Consider the following 8814-nt stretch of genomic DNA (forward strand, 5'->3'; position numbering starts at 1 on the left):
GGAAGGAAGGAAGGAAGGAAGGAAGGAAGGAAGAAAGAAAGAAAGAAAGAAAGAAAGAAAGAAAGAAAGAAAGAAAGAAAGAAAGAGAAAGAAAGAAAGAAAGAAGGGAGGGAGGGAGGGAAGGAAGGAAGGAAGGATGGAAGGAAGGAAGGAAAGAAAGAAAGAAAGAAAGAAAAGGAAGGAAAGGAAGGAAAGAAAAGAAAGGAGGACAGAACTGGGCAGAAATGTGGGTGTCACTGTACTCTCTGTACATTATTAAAATGCTCTCTGTAACACTATTAAAATCCTTCCTAGCTGAAATGAAAGAAGTGGGCTGGGGTGTGGTACTGTCATGGGAAGGCTCTAGAGAGGAAGACAGGAGCACACATAAAATCATAACTTTTCATTTACAGCAGAAAAATAAACTGATCAGACTCGCCTTTTATAAAGATTCCCTTGATACACAGAGGATGAAAAGAGGGAGAGCATGGAAGCAGGTGAATCAGTGAAGAGGCTGACAGATCCATGGTAATCCAGCTGAGAAATTCCCTGGGCCCGCCCAGAGGGACTGACAGAAGACAGGAAAGAGTGGGCTGAAACTGATGGCTATTGTGAAGACAAGATCGACACCAGCCGGAAGGGGGTTAGATATTGGGCACAAGAAACAAGAGTAGGGGAAAAGGGAGTTGTTCTCTCATAGAAGACAGATGTTGGCTTTAACACAGCAGTTGTAGAACTGGCCAATGAATTTGGGTTAGTAGATTCCAACTACAGAATATCTCAAAATATAAGATGAGATATGAAATGCCATTAATTCTTAAAAAAAAAAACAAAAAACGGGATTTACATATCTCAATATCCCCTCCTTGGAGGCTATGCGTTTCCTCCTACAGTGATGTCGCTACTAAGAATTACACTGGGCTTCCAAACGGGACTTCCCTTATAACCGTATCCCAAGAACTGGAAAATTCTCATCCTTTTAGGAAAATTTTGATTTTTGGAAGAGATGCAATGTCATTTGCTGCAAGCAGATCTGTGGTTGCCTGGCACAGGGAGATGGGGTCATGGAGCAGGAGGGATGGAATACAGAAGGGTCACAAGAAAGCTTTGAAAGGTGTTGGACCTGTTTCTTATCTTGATTGTGGTGATGGCTGCATGAATGAATACATAAGTCAAAACTCATCAAACTGTACACTTACATATGTGTGGTTCATTGTAGGTCAATTCTACCTTGAGAAAGCTATTTTTAAAAAGTTATTTGCTGCAAAAAGTAAGGACTAAGGTCCATCACCAAGCTGAGGAATGCCCCCTCCTTTTTTTAAGTGAAAATGTAAGAGAATACTTTTCTTGTGTGCCTTCTAAATTGACTTGGAGCCAATTCTCAATTGTAGGTGGTTGGTTTTTGTTAAAAAAAAAAAAATTATAGAATCACTGAAACAAGTGATCTTTCTCCACTATAGGACAGTCCTCGTGTGGGCATGTAAGTTCTAGAACATATGTTTTTAAGCTTTACAGGCATGTTCTGCAATCTAAATTGGAATCCAGTGACTTGGTAGCTTTTGGTTCTTCTACTCAGGCTCCATGAGGGACAACTCTGCAGGTCTCAGATTTCCTCATCTGGAAATGTATATTTTCCCTTGCTTGGCTCATTTGTATAAAGGTTTGGATGGGAAGTGTCATCGCTTCCACTAGCTAGGATTTGGGTTTCAGACATCCAGGGCCAGCCTCACAGAGCTGGAATCCCAGAAAGCTTTCTTTGCACATGCACACACATACACACATGCACACCCAATCCCCCGCCAAGAAAAAGTTGTCTTCTGACCAGTTTGCCAATGTCCGGCATTAGAGCATTTCTTCCTCCTTCCTTTTAGGATAAACATTTCCTTCTCTCAGAATCCTGTTTGAAAATAGAATCCTGGAGGTCAGGCCTGGATGCTGTGCCTATGAGGAGAGCTAAAGGTATCCGGCGGCACCATGAGGACACTGGTGTCCAAAAGAAGAGGCCACCAGAGGGGGGCACGGAATGCAGAAGGGCAAAGTACCACTGGGGGCCTGAACTACAGCTACTTCACCATTGTCTTATTCATTCATTTATTTATTTATTCAAAAGGCATTTATGTTGCACCAACATACCCACCTTAATTCAACATCTGGGCTTAATACAGAGTACAGTTACACAAAACAGCAAGTGTAGCGAAGCTGATTAGCAACCTAAAACTGCACTCTGACACCTGTCAATAGCAAGAGAGTTGGCCGATGGCTCAGCGGTTTGTCCCACAATAACTCAGAGGGCAGACCACATGTTCATATCAACCTTTAACAGCAGTTTAGAATTAAATGAGGCAGAATATTGACAAATGGAAATTTCAGGGAAGTATTAAAATATGAATGCAAAACAGGTGGGGACAATATTAAAATCGTTCATCTAAAAATAGTCTAATTCCACGCAGTAGCCAAACCCTATTAGGTTTCAAGTTCATTTGGGTTCATGGTTTGTCTGCCACCTTCTTTGACTTTATCAGGCCAAGATAGGGAAGAAAGAGGGTCCCCTTCACTATCTTTTGTTTGTTTGTATTTCTTTGTGAGACGGGGTCTCTCTGTGTTGCCCAGGCTGGTCTCAAATTCCTGGGTTCAAGTGATCCAGCTCAGCCTCCCAAAAGGCTGGGATTACAGATGTGAGTCACCATGCCCAGCCCCCTTCGCCATCTTTATACTCAACCATGCACTGGCATCATCTGAGGCCAAGGTCAAGAACTTAGAGTTTCAGGAACCAGGAAGAAAATGTTAACAGGAGCTGCTGAAAGTTGGAAAGGACTTTGGAGTGATTTACAAGGAAAGTTCATCTCTTAAATCTCCCTTTTGATTTGTCTCCCTTCAGACAAACAAAAGTAGAACCGCAGTGGGGTCAGGCATAAAATTTCCAAACACTTGGCTGGGCATGGTGGCTCCCATCTATAATCCCAGCACTTTGGGAGGCCAAGGCAGGCAGATCACTTGAAGTCAGGAGTTCGAGACCAGCCTGGCCAACATGGCAAAACCCTATCTCTCCTAAAAATACAAAAATTAGCCCCGTGTGGTGGTGGGTACCTGTAACCCCAAGCTACTTGAGAGACTTAGGCAGGAGAATCGCTTGAACCCAGGAGGCGGAGGTTGCAGTAAGCCAACATCGTACAACTGCACCACAGCCAGGGTGACAGAGTGAGACTCCGTCTCAAAAAAAAAAAAAAAAAAAAAAAAAAATCCTGAACACTTACTTGGCATCTCCTGTGTGCCAGGTGCTTGCTAGGCCCAAGGGACATATAGGAGAAGGAAGTAAGGCCCCAGATGTGCCAGCTCACATCTACTCAGCTGTAACCCGGGGCAACAGTCTTGAGAACCAACAGTCTTGAGAACCAAGCTTTCTCCTCAAAGCTCATCTGTGAGACTGGCAAAGACAGAGCTGCCCAGGAAGTTCCACTGTTGAAGGAGAGAGTGGGACTCAGGGCCCAGGCTGGGGATTGTGGGGAGTTTCATGGTGCCTTCCACCTGTCATCTTCCTACAGGAACTGCCCCCTGATAAAGGGCTGAACCCAGGATCCCAGGATGTATGCCATGTGACCCTGCGCTCTTGCCATCCCCTCCTTCTCCACACTGACTGGAGGAGGGTTGGGAGGGGCCATCTGCCAAGCTGGTGACCCAGGCCCTCAGGCCCTATGTGGACACGGGCTAGGGTCACTTGGCTTCTCTCTCATGGCGATGAGAGCAGCCTCACTCCACTGGGTATGGCCGGAGACAGTATTGTTTTACATCTATTGCTGTTTGCACGCTGCTCTGTTGAATATGCCTTTCTCCTGGTGATGTGGAGTAAGCCAGATAGGGCATGAATAGCCAAAGGCAAGAGGGAGTCAGGGAAGAAGCTGGTGGCAGGATGGGAAGGAGCGGGCCCTGAGCTTGCCAAGGCACCTGAAGGGGCCTGGGATGAAGGTGGCCAATGCCACTGCAGCGTCTTCAAAGCAAACCAGACAGGCTCCAGAGCCACCTGCTGTCCTCCCCGCCGCATGGCCCCTGGAAGGCTTGACCCCATCTGGCTCCTGTCTTAGATATCTGTTAGATATCTGTGGATATCTGTGGGATGCTCCACAGCACTCCACTTGGTGCAACATCAAACTCACTGCCCCAAGCGCCCCTTACTTGAGTGTGCTTGAGAAAGTTTCTGTTCTGGCAAACAAATGAGCCAAATGGCAGTTGTGCCAGAAACTTCCCGCCCCTGTTGAGTGCAAAGGGTGGAAACCAGGATGTGGTCCCAAGGAGACCAGAGTGGTCTTTCCTACAGCTGTTTGCCTATTTTGGAACAAAGAGGGTGAGCCCACAGCTCTGTTTCCCCGCTAGGTGCTTAATATGTTTTTTGGTTTTTTGTTTTTTTTTTTTCTTTTTTTTTTTTTAATTTATTTATTTATTATTATTATTATACTTTAAGTTCTAGGGTACATGTGCATAACGTGCAGGTTTGTTACATATGTATACTTGTGCCATGTTGGTGTGCTGCACCCATCAACTCGTCAGCACCCATCAACTCGTCATTTACATCAGGTATAACTCCCAGTGCAATCCCTCCCCCCTCCCCCCTCTCCATGATAGGCCCCATTTACAAATCAGTTCGGCAAAGTTTAGAGTCAGCAATGTGGTGCAGCAGAAATTAAACTAGAGCAGGGTCACACACCTGTGGCTCCCTTAATTAGCTGTGCGAGACTGGCCAAGTAATTTAAGTCTATGTCCTAGTTCTCTCATCAGAAATACAGGACAAATAATATTTGCGTTGAAGGTTTCATATGAAGATCACATGGGAAAACAGGCATAAGAAGCCTTGGAAATGCATGAGTAAGAGCAACACTGTTTCATGAAGTGGGAATGAAAATGGGAGGTATGAGGGTGGTACCACTCATGTCAACCAGCCAAGAAGTCCCTACCATCCCCCTCCACCAAGCTCAATAGCCTCAAAAGATCAATCTCTGAATCCCTCCCAAACAACCCAAAGGCAGTGGCTACCTGTCTACACCAAAGCTGCTCATTCCACAAGGAACGTTAGCAGAATTGGAGTTTGTTCCCCTCCTCCACTCCCTCCATCTCCATCCTCAGATACAGATATAGATATATAGATTAGATATAGATATAGATAGGTATAGGTATATACATAGATACAGATATAAACAGGTCTAGATATAGATATAGTTAGAAACAGAAATAGATAGATATAGATAAGTATAAAGATCAGCATAGATGAAACTGCCTTTGCAAAAATTATAACTAAGGAAATCATGAGAGTGAAAGAAATCAGACCTAACCAACTCCATCTTGCTTCTAACCTATAAGCTGTCCTTGTTCATTCCTGGGCATAGGCTGAACTAACTTTGGGAAGGAATGCAGTTCATGGCTTGACTCGGAAACAAAATTGATAACAGCCCTTTCCCAAAAAGACCGCCTTCTTGCCTGGGGGCCAGTCTGCTTTTGCAGGACTAACAAATTAGCTACAAGATTACAAATTACAGTTTAGGGCCAGGCGCGGTGGCTCACACCTGTAATCTCAGAACTTTGGGAGGCAGAGGCGGGCGGATCACTTGAGGCCAGGAGTTCAAGACCAGCCGGGCCAACATAATGAAACTCCATCTCTACTAAAAATACAAATATTAGCTGGGAATGGTGGTACATGCCTGTAATCCTAGCTGCTCTGGAGGCTGAGGCAGGAGAATCACTTGAACCCGGGAGGAGGAGGTTGCAATAAGCTGATATGATACCACTGCACTCCAGCCTGGGCAATAGAGGTGAGACTCCGTCTCAAAAGAAACAACAAGAAAAAGAAATGTACAGATTAGGGGTCATGCAGCCTCTTGCTCCAAGACTCTGAACCTCCCCAAATTGCTCCTGAGGATAATATCACTATTGTGAAACCTAAGATCAATGCTTGAGATATTTTACAGACCCTGCACTTGATGGATCAGCTGACACCACCCAGACCATAATCTGGCTCAACCAGTTCTGCGATCCCACCCAGGAACAGAAGACAGCAAGAAACACTCACTTCGACCCCCTATGATTCCATTTCCAACTGACCAATCAGCATTTCCCACTTCCCAAGCCACTACCCACCAAACTATCTTTAAAAACTCTGATCCCTGAATGCTCGGGGAGACTGATTTGAGTAATAGTAAAACTTCAGTCTCCCACACAGCCAGCTCTACATGAATTACTCTTTCTCCATTGCAATTCCCGTCTTGATAAATCAGTTCTGTCTAGGCAGCAGGCAAGGTGAACCCGTTGGGTGGATATATAGGTATAGATAGTTAGAGGTATAGGTATAGGTATATGTAGAGATAGAGAGATAGAGACAAAAAGATATGGACATCGCTTCCAGCTGCAGGTAGCAACACAACCCAGTTGAAAGTGGCTTTAACAGGGCCGGGCATGGTGGCTTTCTCCTGTAATCCTAGCACTGTGCGAGGCTGAGGCAGGTGGATCACAAGCTCAGGAGATCGAGATCCTGGCTAACATGGTGAAACCCCGTCTCTACTAAAAATACAAAAACATTAGCTGGGCGTGGTGGCGGGCGCCTGTAGTCCCAGCTACTCAGGAGGCTGAAGCAGGAGAATGGCGTGAACCCGGGAGGCGGAGCTTGCAGTGAGCCGAGATTGTGCCACTGCACTCCAGCCTGGGTGGCAGAGCAAGATTCCATCTCAAAAAAAAAAGAAAGTAAGTGGCTTAAACAATAGAAAATTCTCATAACTAGTTCCAGTTCCAAGATGTGTTAATTTAGTGGCACCTCAGTGCCATAAAGGACTCAGAACTTCTCATTTCCTTCCTGTCATCTCTCCTATATTAGCTGATGTCCTCAGGCCTATTGCCACAGGGTGTCACAAAGGCTGCTTTAGTGCCACATAGTACATTCTCCCCCAGCCACATCCAAAAGCAGGAGGGGAGATTTTTCTCCAATGTCTCTTTTTATTAGGGCAGAAAATATTCAGGAATGTTCTCCTTCTCACACACACCCACTCTGTATAGACACAGCCTCTCTGGAGGGAGTGGGCCCTGCCAGCAAGGAAGAAGGACAGGGTGAGGGGGTGGTGTGGAGCAGACAGCTGAAGGGATGGAAAGAGGGTTCAAGTGCACAGAATGGCTCAGGTGCAAGAATTCAGTTCATTCTTGCTGAGCAAAGCAAGAGGAATTCGTTTCTGAGTCTTAACTGGCCCACAAAATTGCTGTGAAGGCTGAAGAGATCCTAACGGTCACCCTGCAGACCTGGGCCACCAAGCGAGCTGCTGCTTGGTCTGTGCTCAGAAAGCCAAGGGCTCCATAACCAGACTCCCACGGCCAAACTCAGGAAGCCCCCAGACAGTGTTGCCATCTACACTGACTACACGGTGCCCACCATAGGGCACACCACCCAAAAGGTGACTCAGCCTCTTAACACCCGCAGGGCCAGAGACCACACACTGAGATGTCCACCCTGGCTACTGCAGAGAAACCAAACACTTCCCCAACCAAATTTTCTAATAGAATCTTGCCAACCCCCCCACCAACTTCAGTCATTTAAATGTCACAGGAGAGCATCCAATGGGCAGAATCAAGTCACAGCTGAAATTATAGCTGCAAGAGAGTCTGAAAAATGTGATTGTTAGCTCTCAATCCCCTGCAATTACAGGAAGGCACCACAGAAGAAGGGTGGAAGACGCTGAGCTCCAATCCCCTAAAATCTACCACAGCAGTTAGCTGTGTCTGCCACCCCTTCTCTCCACAGTTTCTAACTTTGATTTGGGTCAGTCCATATGTTGAAGGGGAGAAGGGAGGAGCTCTGTCCCAGAATCCAGGGTTACAATGCATGACAATTAACATAGTTCATTCTCCTGGTCATGGTAATTGGCTGAGGCAGTCACATGACTGTGGGCTGCTGAAGCTGATCAAACCTCAGGACTTTTGCTCAAGCTCCTGGAAAATGGGTTTTCTATTTCCAGCTGAACATGAAAAAATCTGGAGCGCTACATCCACCTTCCACTGTGAGAGAAGAGCCTGTCTGAAAAATGGAGCAACTGAGATGAGGCAAAGCCAATGTAATATTTTAAACCCTTGGATTCAGCCCTTCCTGAAGCCACCTAGGCTTTTTAGGTACATAAACCAAGATCTTTTCTTTTTGTTTAAGTCAATTCGAGTTGTTATCTACAAGAAAAACAGATAGATGAAGGTTATCAAAGACTCACTTTGATTATTTTCTTGAACATGCAGGCAGTGGTCACTGGCTTACTGAGATCAGTCCTCCAGCTCCTTAGCAGTTAACTACTCACACTGAAGTGACAAAGTCCAGAGAAGGTGGAGAACTGGGAGCAGTCAGAGCAAGGGCTGCAGGATGGTCAGCGGCAGCCTCTGCTTTCCTCCATTCCACAGACACTACTCCTGTCTCTAACTTGCCCACGGGCTGGAGCTGTGTTAATTTTGCTCTCAAATATTATAGATGTCTTAACATCTTCCTTGGGGATCCCACTGAAAAGTAATAACATCAGAACACATTATTGCACTCTCAGATATATCTTAAAATACATACTGTATCTAAAATTTTGCATTTTGGATGAATAAACACTCTTTCTCATTAATCAAATAAACCAATTAATAAGAACAAATGTATTTTTCTTTTTCTCTTTCTTTTTTTTTTTTTTTTTTTTTGAGACGGAGTCTCACTCTGTTGCCCAGGCTAGAGTGCAGTGGCATGATCTCGACTCACTGCAACCTCCACCTCCCAAGTTCAAGCGATTCTCCTGCCTCAGCCTCCCAAGTAGCTGGGATTACAGGAACCCACCACCACGCCTGGCTAAT

The 8814-nt window shown here is 45.5% G+C and overlaps 1 long non-coding RNA gene across 1 annotated transcript in view; it reads right to left on the reverse strand.

The window, feature by feature from the left end:
• LOC112605110 overlaps positions 1-8379 on the reverse strand; it is a 23897-nt gene extending 15518 nt beyond the window's left edge. Inside the window, exon 1 of the long non-coding RNA XR_003115349.1 lies at positions 8289-8379. This is a non-coding gene — a long non-coding RNA (uncharacterized LOC112605110). The remainder of the gene's footprint in view (positions 1-8288) is intronic.
• Positions 8380-8814: the final 435 nt, after the last annotated feature.

The sequence above is a fragment of the Theropithecus gelada genome, chromosome 13, assembly GCF_003255815.1.
Source record: "Theropithecus gelada isolate Dixy chromosome 13, Tgel_1.0, whole genome shotgun sequence".
Taxonomy (NCBI): domain Eukaryota; kingdom Metazoa; phylum Chordata; class Mammalia; order Primates; family Cercopithecidae; genus Theropithecus; species Theropithecus gelada.